At 45.0% G+C, this 11,803-nt stretch overlaps 1 long non-coding RNA gene across 1 annotated transcript; it reads left to right on the top strand.

Annotated features, from left to right (window-relative positions):
• The first annotated feature begins 2 nt into the window (after positions 1-2).
• Positions 3-11,253, top strand: LOC138268213 (uncharacterized). Its single transcript, XR_011199957.1, has 2 exons — positions 3-138; positions 10,841-11,253. It is a non-coding gene; the product is annotated as an uncharacterized lncRNA (long non-coding RNA).
• Positions 11,254-11,803: the final 550 nt, after the last annotated feature.

Raw genomic sequence — 11,803 nt, 5'->3', positions numbered from 1 at the left:
TGCCGCAGACCCGGCCTCATGACTCGAACCCGGATAAAAAAAGATCTGCTTCCACTTTCGGAAGACGTCGCCTTCAGTGCCTGGAAAACAACTTTTTGAAGAGTTTGCAGCCAGTGAGCCCGTTCCTCCCTTCCTCGCGTAAGTTGTGCTCTGTTTCTCCTGGTCTCCTCGGGTAGCGGGTCCCCGGCGGACAGCAGTCTCTCAGGCGGCCTGGGTGGAGAGGGAATCCACCGAGCACCGACGGCTGCCCGGACCGGTCAAGGGCTGGGGCCGGAGGCTGCGACGTGTCCTCCCCGCTCCTCCTCGACAGGCGGCGTCCCCTCCTCTTCCTCCCAGGACCGCTGCTCGAGCAGGATAACTTGCAGGCGCAGAGTGGTCCCTGCCCTCCCTCCTCAGTCAGCCGCCTCTGACACTTCCCCGCCTTCCTCCTCCCACCGGAGCCTGCGCCGCGGATCAGGCCGAGGGGGGCGAGGAGCTCAGCAGAGGAGGCACCGTGTGGAGCAGCGCAAGCCGAGGCCGGTCTCTCAGGAGCTGTCACAGGCACCGTCTGCCTCCCTGGACCCGGACTCCGTGTCCTGGGACCACCCCCCCCCCCACGCACAGTCCCTTCAGGAGCTCGGAGGGAGAGTGGGATGTAAATGGGCATGTAAATTAATTACACCAACAAGCATTGACAAAGCAATGCTTCTCGCTTATACAAACGCTATTGGCTTTTCCAATGCGTTTTAGCCAAGTTGCACACCAGCGTGGCTGCGCTTCAGCGTGGCTAAAAGTGGAGTAAAGTGGAATGGCGAAGAGCAGAGTAAAATGTTGTGGAGTGGCAGAGAGTGTTGTGTACCTGAGTGGCATATTGTGGAGTAGTGTAGAGTGGCGGAGTAGCAAAATAGAGTGGACTGGTGTAGAGTGTTGCATACTATAGTGCTGTAGAGTTCAGTGGCATTGAGTGCAGTGGCATTGAATTCAGCGGCATAGAATGTAGTGGGGTAGAGTGGTGCATAGAGTGCAGTGGTGTAAAGTAGAGTGTCAGAGACTAGAGTGCAGTGGTGTAAAGTGGAGTGGCGTAGATTGGTGCAGAGTGGAGTGGCATAGAGTTGAGTGATATAGAGGGCAATGGCGCAGAGTGAAGGAGTGGTGTAGGGTGCAGTGTAAAGTTGAGTGGCATAGAGTGCAATGGTGTAGAGTGGTGCAGAGTAGAGTAGCATATAGTGGTGCAGAGTAGATATACTGCCGTAGAAGGCAGTGGCATAGAGTGGAGTAGCGTAGAGTGGAGTAGTGCAGAGTTGAGTGGCATAGAGGGCAGTGGCGTGGAGTACGGTGGTACATAGAAGAGTGCAGTGACGTAGAGTGCAGTTATGTAGAATACATTGGTGTAGAATAAAGAGGTGTATAGTGCAATTGTGCAGAGTAGATCAGAGTGGCATAGAGTGGATTGACATAGAGTGCAGGGGCACCGATTGAGTGTTACAGAGTAAAGTGCATTAGCGTAGAGTGTATTGGTCTAGAGTGCAGTGGCATAGACTGCAGTGTTGGAGAGTGGAGTTGTGCAGAGTAGAATGGTGTGGTTTAGTCTGGAGTGGTGTACAGTGCAGTGGCAAAGAGTGTTGTGGTGTAGAGTGGCGTACTGTGAAATGGCATAGAGTGCAGTGGAGTGGTGCAGCGTGCAGTGGTGTGGAGTGGTGCAGAGTAAAGTTAAGTGGGGTAGCGCGGACTATGCATGGTATGGTAGGGCACTGCCATTACAGACAACACATTTTCAATTGAAATGCCCATTACATTTGAACAGACAAACAGTTTTTCTAATAAAACTATACAGTGCACAAACTAAAATGTGTGGAACCTAGAGTAATGATATGTTTTGATCATATTACATTATTTGTTTCCAACACACTTCAGAAATAATAAAAAACGTGCTTCATTTGTGTTACTGATTCTGATAAATTCTGAAATACATAGTTCATTAAAATGTCACGTTCTAAGGAAAAACTCTCTCCTACCCACAGTACCCAGCAATATTGCCACATAGCGATAGGTGTGGGTAGTTCACTGACGACTGTCTCAGCGTTAAATCCTGGCTGATTGATGGGTGTGATATTTACCTTTTCTAATACACATACCTCACCCACAGGCCTTAATGGACTGTAGTCTATTGCCATTGCAGGAAGCTGTCTCATTCTCGTGGTCTCACTCCTAGGCTCATTTTGCCACGTTCCCATTGATTGCTCTTTCTTTCATATCTCTTCCCGGGCAGCTGTTTCATCTCCTGACTGTGCACTTTTTGAAAGCGACTTCTTTCCGTTTCATTCTCGTTTCTCTGCCAGCCAGTTCTTTGGTTTGCAGTCACTCTAACACCCGCATCTTCTGTTTGTGGTAGCTGTCTTTTCCTAAGCCCTCGGCGAGAGCTGCCCTACCTAAACTGTGAATGACGCTGTCACCCATGCCCTCACTGGCACCAGTATTTTACCCATGCCTTCACTATTAGCCGTCTCTTTCTCGTGTCCTCACACAGAGCTGTCTCTTCCGTCACACCCTCATTGACATCTCTCTCTTTCCTATATCCTACAGGAATCCCATCGCCCCACCCAGCCCCCACTTCCCTGTCTCCTCAGTGAAAGGTCCTTTTGTCAGTATCCGCATGCACTCTAGCAGCCTTCTGAATCCACGCCAATAGCCGTCTCTTCTTTCGGCCGCCGCCCGCTGACGACTCTCGTTCCTGTATCCTTCCTAATAGCCGTATCTTTCATTTTGGTTCAGTGTCCGTTGTTTCATTCCCCAGCGACAATTGTCTTTTCTGCACCCTCATCATACACGCACAGATCTCTCTTCACTGCGCTCAGAAACACTAACACCCCTCTCTTTCGTTTACCCTCTTATCTGCAGTTTTTAAAATATATTTAGTATATATCACGAGATGGACCGGTACATTACAAAAGACACGTCCGTTCTATTTTTTAAGGCACAGGGTGATTACGTGCTTTGCCCAGAATCACTGGTTGCCGAGCCTTCGCCAAAACTCGAACTGGCCCTCCAATTCCAAGTTGGTAGCGCTGAGCGTTACCCCACATCCTCTCCATTCTGGCTTCGATGCCAGCTGTCTCATTCCTGTGCCCTTCCTGGCAGCAGTCTCTTTTCCACAAATGTATATACCGCATTTTCCCTACTGTCGCATACACTGTCGCCTTTCTTCTTTTCTGTGTTCTTGATAACAGCTGTCTCTCTGCTGTGAATTCATTCTAAACTGTCTATGTGGTGCCTCCTTGCTGACAGCTGTCTCTTCTTTATAAACTGTTACTCTGACAGCTCTCTGTTCATGTGTCATCGTTTCCTGTGCTCTGACCGATAGCTGGCTCGCTTCTCTGATCCTTCATTTTCGAGAGCTGCTTCTTTCCTCTGTCTTCACAAACATCTGTCTCCTTTATGTACCCTCGTGGCCCGAGAACTGCCTGTTTCCGGTGTCTCTTTGCTGCGTGCGTCCCTCCTCGCTGACAACTGTCTCTTCCATATACCCTTACTGACCCTTTCCTGTGCTTTCGTTGGCAGTTTTTCTGCTCTGACTCCAGTGACACACGGCGTAGCGTGCTGCATATGAAGCCTCTGCGTAGGGGCAGTAAGCGCTATATAATTGTTACAGTACAATAACAGCGGCGTCACAAGGCCCTCCTGGCTCGAGTTGACTCGTTCGCTGGCGGGGGCAGTGGGGCTCTCTCCTCCTAACAGTGCACACTGATGTCATTCCTGCGGTGGAATTCCTGACTTCAGTTACGACAAGGGCTGCACTGTCCTGCAAGCCTGGTGGAGGAAGTGTTAGGGGAGGCATGGGACTGCCCGAGTATTTGGGGGCAACTTCCTTTTGCCGTGTAACCGAGGAAACAGTACATTTAGGCCCAGAGCTACTGAGAAAGTGTGTAAATCAGCAGCGCTGCGACAATGGTAAAAGAACAAGCATTGGCAAAGCAAAGAGGTCTCGCCTATGCAAGAGCTACTGGGTTTGCCAATGTGTTTTATTCATATTGTACCCCAGCGTGATTGCTGTTCAGCATGGCTAAAAGTTAGTGGCGTAGAGGAGAGTGGCGTGGAGTAGAGTGGTGTAGAGTGCAGTGGCACAGAGTGGAGCAGAGTGGCATAGTGTGGTGTGGCTTCGAGTGGTGTGGAGTGGCATAGTGTGGAGTGGAAGGTTGTGCAGTGGCATAGAGTGGAGAGGAATGTCGTGGAGTGTAGTGGAGTAAAGTGGAGTGAAGTGTCGTAATGTGGAATAGTGTATTGTAAAGTGGAGTAGTGTGGAGTAGAGCAGAGTGGTGTACAGTGGAGTAAATGGCATAGAGGAAGTTACATAAAGTGGAGTGTTGCTGAATGGAGTGGCATTGAGTGCAGTATAGTGTCTTAGAGCAGAAAGGTGTAGAGTGGAGTCTTGTGTAGTAGAGTAGAATAGAGTGGCGTACAGTGGAGTGGTGTAGAGTGGAATAGAGTGAAGGGGCATAAAGTGGAGGTGTACAGAGTGGAGTGGAGTGTTGTTGAGCAGAATGGAGTAGAGTGAAGTAGTTTGTTATAGAATGGAGTGGCACAGAGTGGAGTAAAGTAGAGTGGCATGGCATAGAGGGAGTTATGTAGATGAGTAGAATGTCATAGAGTGAAGTGGCACAGAGTGGAGTAGAGTGTCATAGATTAAAGGGACACAGAGTGTAGTAGTGTGTTGTAGACAAGAGTGTCATAGAGTAGAGTGTTGTAGAGTGGAGTTAAGTGTCTTTAGTGACAAGTCATAGAGTGGATTGTCATAGAGTGTTCTGGAGTGGAGTAGGGTGACATGGAGTGGAGTAGAGTGGCATAGAGTGGAGTAGAGTAGGGTGGTGTAGAGTGGAGTGAAGTGATGTAGAATGCAGAATAATGTCAAAGAGTAGAGTTTCCTAGAGTGAAGTTTTGTAGAGTGGAGTATCATAGAGTGGAACGTCATAGAATGGAATGCCATAGGCTGGAATGTCATAAAGTGGAGGAGCATAGTGTGGAGGAGAGTAGAGTGGAACGTCCTAGAGTGGCATAGAGTGGAGTGCCATAGAATAGAGTGGCATTGCTTGGAGAAAAGTGGTGTCGAGTGGATCATAGAGCAGAGGGATGTAGAGTGAAGTGTTGTTGAGTGGAGTATAGTGGCCTACCGTGATGTAGAGTGTAGTGGACTAGAGTGGAGTAGAGTGTTGTAGAGTGAAGTGGCATAGAGTGGAGTGGAGTAGAGCTGTGCAGAGTGGAGTAGGGAGTAGAGTGATATAGAGTGGGGTGGCATAGAGTGTCATACAGTAGAGAGTCAAAGAGTGGCAAAGATTGGAGTAGAGTGGAGTATGCATGGTGTGGTAGTGCACTGCCAATACTGACAACACGTTTTTAATTGAAATGACCATTACATTTGCACAGACACACAGGTTTACTGATAAAACTAACAACACACAAATGATGATGTGTGGAAATGGCATCACCTAGTGTACTGATTTGTTTTGATTGTAATTTGTCTCCAGCACACTTCTGAATTACAGAAAGTGCATCATTTGTGCTTTCCTAATTATGATATATTCCAAAACATTTTCACAGTTCCTTTACAGGCATTTAACTAACTCTTCAGCTAAATCTGAGTCAGAGAAAGAAAAGTAAATACCAAGCTCCATCAGAAGGCAGAGCTTGACATTTGACCTCTGTCTTTGAATGCACAGCAAATATGACAAGATAAGAACAAAATACAAAGGCCTTTTTACATAAGGTCGAAGAATACAGTAAATAGGCTATGCTACATGGGAGGGACAAAATCATGCTCGACCGCCTAAAACAAATAAAGCCAGCAAATAAAAAGCAAGCAAATCTGAGTTATAAACCACAAAGCCAATGGTGAGCAATGGGTGGAATTTGTTCTTAGGTCAGATTTTCGAATGTTCCTAAGAATTATTATGCAGCATCATATTTATTGAGAGTCAAGTGCCAAGGAGTGGTACTTGTACCAAAAAAACTGTTTTTGTGTGATGTTAAGCATTGCACCATGTCATAAATGCATAACTCTACATGCAGATAAGCAGCAATGGATAAACCACACAATTTAGTGGAAATTGCAAGTGTTCCTTACAGGAAAGTCACACAATGTTCCTATTGTCCATTGTACATTCACTTGGCATTAGGATTTTGAACTAACTCATGTCAAACCACATTAGTAAAACTGGCCTTGTGTGTATTCCTAAGGGGTGTGTGTGCTGTTCCAGCCCGTTACTTTCCCTCTGAGTACGTTAACAGTAGTTGGGAGCTACCTGATGCAAAGCCACTTTGCTGTAAGCTTGTGTCATGTTTTGAGGACAAAAGCATTTTACCCACAAAAGTTCATCAGAGCTCTAATTTCCATCACTTTTCATCAGCACAAAACAATAAATCTGGGGCCATATCACAATACTTAATTTTTGCCGGTGGTTTCTGGTGGTCAGCACCAGCAGTTACATTTCAACACTGGCAATTATGACAGTCTGCCACATGGTGGTGCCCTTTGTCTAATTTAGAGATGAACACAGCAAAAGTTGTTTCTTAATTCAATATACATTAAAAATGACGTCTGCTGGCTGCCCAGGCCATTCTTATAGCTTTTGGGGCCTGGAATAGTCTGAAGAGTTATGCTCGTAGGAGTGTAGTCTGAAGTGTCATGCTCGTAGGAGTGTCATAGTTATTAGTTGTGTTAGTACCATTATTTGCAGCGCTGGCAGGGGCCTTAGGTGGTGCAAGCTACACTAGCCTCTTGACTTAACACATGTTTACAAATTAAGCACTGTATCATGATCCCATGTCCCATGCTGCACAGGCATTTCTCTTCTGCATGTATAGCGCATCCATTAACTAAAAAAATCTCCATGCATGTGCATGTTTTCCTGACAGCAAAGCTCAGGAGGCACTTACCTCCCTGTGTTTCTGTGCTATTCAGTTTGATGCACGTGCACTAACTTGTACAGTTTTTTGTGTTAAAAGATGCAGTGAAGACACAAAAATTAAACACACACACCCTGTGTGCACCAACGCAATCATAGATTATGATATGGCTCCTGAGGGGTCCAGCTTTGAGGCTTTGCAGATCTGTAAATACCTAGTTGGAAATTGACCAAAACTTTGTTCCAGGTTTGCAACACAAAAGTGCCACAAACCCAGTGCAAAGTGTTGGGGTGTGTTTTCCAATGCAAATCTTTATTTGCATTGGAAAGTTTCCTAAAATAATGCAAAGTACTGCTATGTGGTACTTTGCATGCATGGGACGTTCCATGAGTGGTGTCCCATGAGTGGTACATGAGCATTCCGATGCAACCACCCATGTTTTTTGACATAAAGACCTATCTACTAAACTTGACCTATCTACTAAACTAGAACTTTGCACTAAAAATGTGCATTTTCTTGAGGCAGGCATAAGGTTTGAGAAAAGTTTTCTTGTTTGTAAACTTTTTAAACTTTGCGTGTGCTGCACTGTACAGCACACATCTAAAGTGGGAAAAGTGTTGAAGCATACTTTTTGTACTGGAAGTTTCCCTTTCCCTGTGCTTGACATAACACATACACTGTTGCACCATGGTGAAAGTATGTATGCGTCAGTGCATGGCAGCCTAAAACGGGCAGGCACAGGGAGAGAGGACAGTGCTGTACCCTAGCAGATATGGCGCTGTTCTTCACTCTCACTTTCATGCAATGCAACGCAGCAATCAACATTGTGTGAATAGTTACTACATATTATGTCAAGACCGGAGGCTCATATTATGCTTCTCTTACTTGCTTTATTTCAATACCAGCAGTCAAGAAACTACAATTCCCATAAGGCTTGAAATACAGAAAAGCCAATAGGAAAGCAAAACGTAACAAACAAAGCACCAATCGGAACGTTAGTGGATATATAATCACTATGTTTGACTGCGACCAGCCCTCTTTCTTGCTGCTCGCAGTCAAGATAAGTGACGATTCATTTCTTCTCTGTTTATTAATGTTGTCATTGTTTAAGTTAATTGTTTACAGTTTAATTTGTGGCGCTCCCTTTTCACCTATTTGAATATATTTTTTCATACTGTCAGGTGCTCCCGCGCGTTAGCCGTTGCTGAATGTTTCTTTCAGGCCCGTCTTTTTAGAACGCTTGCCCACGTTCTGTGGCAGTTCCAACTGTCGTTTCTGCAAGTTGAACGGTCACGCATCTTACAGTTCGCTTCATTTTACCTCAGCTCCCGGCTCATTCAATGCCTTTTACCGCTCGCTTCATCCACCCTTCGGCTACCAGCTGATATCACCGCCGCTCCGCTCCTTCTTTCCGAACACCGCTGCCTCCCCGGGTTTTAACTTACTCAGCCACGCCTTTATGGGCGTGTGTTTAATCCTGCTCCTCTTTCTCTTCAGCTGTTAACCCTTTCAGCTCAAGGGATTTTGACAGACTTTTTTGTATATCGTTTTTTTCTCTCTCTCAAGATGGAATTTCAAGGCTCTTTTGACAACGTGTCTGACAATGATGAAATCAGAGCCTTTATTAATGAGGCTGTTTCTAAGGCTGTTTCAGCCACTATGAATAAAATGTGTAAGAACATTGAAACTTCTGTTCATAATATGGTGTACAAATCCTTTCTGGCCCATTCTGCGGGGGATAGCAGAAAAAGAAAATTCAAGGATTTGTCTTCACAAAAGCCATCCGATGGCGCTTCATTGACTGGTGAAGTTTCTTCACCCTTGACTGAGGACTAGCCTCCTCCCAGGCCTCCTTCCCAGGAGGGGAATTCTAAGAATACTTACGTAAAATGTAAATCTAAAACAAAAAATGTTGTAACTCCGCCAAAAAAGATTGTGATTTCTCACATTTCGGATACCGATGATGATGTCGGTGATGCTGATGATCTGGATGATGTTTCAGATATCTTGGGTTCGCTGTCTCAAGCTTCCCCTTCAAAAAAGCCTAAATTGGATATTTCTGATCCCTTTTTGGCCAAAACTATTTTTGATTCGGATGGTAATCCTATGTTTGGTCCTTCTCTCCTACATCATCCCAATTCCACAGAATGGACTCCTTCGTCCCATGTTGGGAAATATATTGGTTCCAGGTTAATGCTTCCCCTGGATAAGCAGACTAGAGCCAAATTAAAATCCGAATGCCCCAGACCTTCTCTTTTTTCCAGTATCACCTGGACTCCAACTATTGACCAACCCCTTCTTATCTTTTTCTAAAAATTCAGAAAAGATCCCCGTAAAGGGGTAGACAAGGCCTGGTCGAATTGCCAGGATAAACTCCTTGACCTGTTGGGCTCTCTGGCCCGTATCTTTGATTTAGCGGAATCTGGCAAGATGGAAAATGCAGATATTGATCCTACGGAACTTTCGCTATGGACCCAAAGAGCTTTTTGCCTCCTAGGTAATGCAAACGCCACCATTACCCACAAGAGGAGAAAAGGGCTACTCCTCAAATTAGACCCCAAGTTGTCCAATCTAGCGACTATGGACCCCGGAATTAAAGCGGGAGGACGTCTCTTCGGGGATTCTTTTATTAAAGATGTGGGAAAATTTGTTTCCACATTTGCCTCCATTGATAAGGCTCAACAGAACATTAAAAAGGTCTTTAACAAGCGGGTTTTTGCCAGGGCCAGTACAGACAGGGGTCGCTCTACTGGCCGATCCTTTCATCCACAAGGATACAGAGGCTCCTCCTATTCCACCTACGGATCGCAATCCTATAAACCCCAGTTTTATCCTCAACGAGGCAGAGGCTACAGGGGTCATGGACAGCGTGCCTTCAGGGCCAATAACGCACAAGGTAAGCCCTATTTCTGGCCTTCCTCCAATAGGGGGTTTTCTTTGTTGTTTCATCTAAAAATGGCGCACTATAACAACAGATCCATGGGTTCTGAATACTATTCAGGGTTTCAGCAGATATAAACTACATAATAACTCCCCAGCTGCGCAAGCTAGTGCAGGTAAGTCATACAGGACGATCAATTTATATAGGTCAGCCATTTCCATGCATCATTCTTACGTCGATGGAAAACCAGTCGGAGAACACCCACTGCTTTGTCGGCTTTTAAAGGGAGTAAAATTTTCTATTCCTCCTTTACCTAAATATTTAAAGTTATGGGATGTCAATGTTATATTGAATTTGTTCTTATCTTGGCAAGATAATTCTGATCTTTCTTTGAAAATGCTTTCAGCCAAGCTTACCATGTTACTTTGTCTGGTTTCCATTAAACGTTTATCTGATGTTAGAGCCTTAGATATTACTTCTCAACAGTTTTCCCCTACGGGGGTATTGTTCTCCATTAACAAACGTACCAAAACTAATTTACGTACAGTTTTTTATCCGTATTTTCCCAATCAACCTAAATTGTGTGTAGGACAATGTCTCAAATGTTATGAGGAACGTACGGCCAATCTCAGAACTTCTTCTCTTTCCCAACTACTTATTTCTTTCCGTAAACCCCATAAACCTGTGTCTTCGGCGACTCTCGCCAGATGGGTCCTTTGGTTAATGACTTTAGCGGGTATCAACACCTCCGTTTTCGGGGCTCACTCCGCTAGGAGAGCTATGGCTTCCAAAGCTTTCTGGGTTGGTTCCAGGTTAGAAGACATTCTGTGATCGGACGACTGGTCCAACAATAATGTTTTCAGAACTTTTTATTGTAAACTAGTTCATACCGCAACTTCAGTAGTGATTAACATGCTTTAAAAAAGCATAATATGAGCCTCCGTTCTTGACATCAAATGTAGATTTTCCTAGTATATTATGACGGAAAGTCTTAATTTTATTAAAGACATGGAGGCGAGTATTATCCCACCTCAAAAATGAGACTTTCCTAATTTTGTTTTTTGTTCTGTCCCTCCCTCACAGCAACCTCCACTCATCCCCAATCTTCCACCTGATCGAGGGATGGATCTGCCGGCTCCATGCTTGTCTTCAAGACACCCAGCTCCTTACAAGCGGAGTCTCCCTACTTCCTTCCGGATCTCTTCTTCATTCCGCTCTTGGTTGAACTTAATTCAAGAACTTTGTTCACTAATTTTAGCAGTTTCAATTGTTCTGGCTATTTTTCCTTTGTTTTCTCGCACTGACTAGCCTTCTCGCATCAAGAAAGAGGGCTGGTCGCAGTCAAGCATAGTGATTATATATCCCCTAATGGTACGATTGGTGCTTTGTTTGTTACGTTTTGCTTTCCCATTGGCTTTTCTGTGTTTTAAGCCTTATGGGAATTGTAGTTTCTTGACTGCTGCTATTGAAATAAAGCAAGTAAGAGAAGCATAATATACTCGCCTCCGTGTCTTTAATAAAATGAAGACTTTCCGTCATAATATACTAGGAAAATCTACATTTGCCCCCTAGACTTTGGTATCACTTACCTGGCATTTTTTCTATACATAAAGAACATGACTCACAATGTACCTGCAAAACATTGATCTTTTTAGCAGTTTTACTCTCTCCCTCAAATGTTAACCTGTGGAGTGTTACACAATCCATATGATAGTTATTTTATCAAAATGATAAAATGTTGAGTCAGACCACCCAGCAGTCCAATATGCTGAGACATGAGGGAGCACCCTATCTACAAGTGAACGGGGTAACCCACTGAGCTACATTACTAACAGCTTTAAAACCTATCCTTTGGCGACTGCAATTTCTTCTTACTGATGCAAATTCTACGGCTGCATAAGAAAAGTCTTAAAAACGTCCCCTCCTTAAACCCTCCATCCCCCAGGAGCCGAGAAGGCAGATTCCAAGAAAGCAAAACTCACATAACCAAGGGTTAAATAGGGTCGTGTTTCTACTGAGCTTACACTCTTCATGTGTCGGCGGCTT

The sequence above is a fragment of the Pleurodeles waltl genome, chromosome 2_1 (assembly GCF_031143425.1).
Source record: "Pleurodeles waltl isolate 20211129_DDA chromosome 2_1, aPleWal1.hap1.20221129, whole genome shotgun sequence".
Classification (NCBI taxonomy): Eukaryota; Metazoa; Chordata; class Amphibia; order Caudata; family Salamandridae; genus Pleurodeles; species Pleurodeles waltl.
This window is presented reverse-complemented; position numbering and strand designations above follow the sequence as displayed.